Source organism: Phytophthora parasitica (genome assembly GCF_000247585.1).
Source record: "Phytophthora parasitica INRA-310 unplaced genomic scaffold supercont2.36, whole genome shotgun sequence".
In the NCBI taxonomy this organism is placed as follows: Eukaryota; Oomycota; class Peronosporomycetes; order Peronosporales; family Peronosporaceae; genus Phytophthora; species Phytophthora nicotianae.
In genome coordinates this window covers 469,919-471,950 of record NW_008649022.1, presented here as the reverse complement: position 1 = coordinate 471,950, position 2,032 = coordinate 469,919, and positions in this window count along the sequence as shown.

Genomic DNA, 2,032 nt, shown 5'->3' with positions numbered 1-2,032 from the left:
CTCTCGCGCTCAAGGGTTAAGCAACATAAAAATGAAAAGTCCGCAAATAGCTTATTTTATTTAATAAATCGACAAACGCCTAATTTAGGAGGCCTGCTTTATACAGTCGTGTTTCGCTGCAGTCGCGCTTTACTGATGTCACAGATTTGGGGCTTTTGACGAACCTGACCAAACCTAAGGAACTAGACCGTATTTGGGCAGGCCCTATCGAGCTCTTCATTCTAGTTCAGACAGAACGTAATTCTCACAAAAAAAAATGAACAGCTGAAATCTCCAAATATTAGGCTTCGATCAATTAGTCAGGGTACGATTAATTAGCGTGAAGGGTGTATATGTGATTAGAGTCATTAAATGTATAAACAGCGTGTTAGCAAATATTCTCAGTTCTTGTACAGTAATGTAAAGCATTATTGGACGATCTGACCATTCAATTTAGGGACAGGTGTCTCCTCAAAATTACGTAAAGGCAACAATTTTTCGAATGCATTACTGAAAAACAGCAAACGCATAACTGAGAGCATATGTGAGCTATACGAGGTTTTGAAATCAATTGTAGAGGACTTCCAAGCACAGGTATACAATAAGCGCAAGTTTGCAGCGCAAGTTTAATCCAAATCTGTATCCGATTTGCACGGCTGTCTGCGCTGTTCAGTCAAATCTCTGCGCATGGAAACGGGAAACGTCGAGTAGACCGCGCACAAGCAGATGCCGAAGGTGTAATTTTGCTCTAAAGTTGGAACGGAAGCAACAAAACGCTATAATTGAAGGTTGGACTTTAAATTCATTAAAGTATACCATTCGTATCAGAGAGAGAGAGAGAGAGAGAGAGAGAGAGAGAGAGAGAGAGAGAGAGAGAGAGAGAGAGAGAGAGAGAGAGAGAGAGAGAGATGGATGGATGGATCTTTGCGCCAGAAACCCGTTGGACTCCAAACTGGAGCGGTGAGTTGGTAGCTTCCGAGCAGTGGGTCATAAACCGTGGAGATTACGAAGCGACAATCTGTAGCAGGCGTCAGAAACACCACCAGATTTCCACCCATTGTCCTCTAGCCACTGGGCTGTAGACGCATTTGGGTGAACACCCCCAGCTCCGGCTCTAACAGCAAATAAAAAAAACGAGGTGGAAACCCACGGTTCACTACACTCTCTTACGTTGTTCACGCGCCGAATGAGCTGGAAATTAAGTGGCGAAATAGGTCAAAGCGCGATGTTTTCGAGAAATTGGCTTCCAGATAAAAATCCGAATCTTGCCGCTTCCAATAATTTTGCTATTGTGGTGATCCTGCGGTGAGTGCGAGTAGACCAAGCTTTGAGGTAGCCTTGTTTTGATCTTTGAGTGTAAATGGTTGCTTCGCAGGCTTCAATGGCTCTCGGTAAGATAGAATCTACTGGCCAAACTGACAGCAAAAAGGAAATGATAAACGAAATCCATAAAACATTCTATCTGCTAGTTCTTCGTTGGTCCTTCCTCTTGGAGATCTGACGATCTGCGTTTTGGCTGCCTTCTGGGTTAATTTATACTGTTCTAATTCGGGGAGATTACCAATTGCACAAACGAATCCATAGAAGTGACAGAGTAGTCACTATTCTTCAATAGCTCATGAAATGTCCTCGGCGATTGCACTGTTGATGTTAAGACCACTTGAGTCCAAGCAGCTTAGACTTCGAAACGCCCACAAAGAGAAATGCGTGGCTAGCAATCCTGGAGAGTTCGTGACCAATACCGATAGCCCTTAACTACCAGAAAGGACAAGCCGACGCCAAATTATGCTTTAAACATGCTACTTTTGCTCAACGTTCAGCTACGGCTAAAGGGTGAGCGAGATAACATCGAGCTAGTTGCAGTACCGTGGAATGAATCCGTTGAGGGCTGTCCATACCTAAAGGTGTTCCCAGCAGTAAAAAGTATCCTGGGAGAACGATAGAAGCGCTGTATGGACAGACTCACACATTAATTCGTTCCATAAAAGTTGCCTGTAGCAAGCAACTTTCAGATTACGTCACGACACACAGCATATACATAACTTAGTGGCAC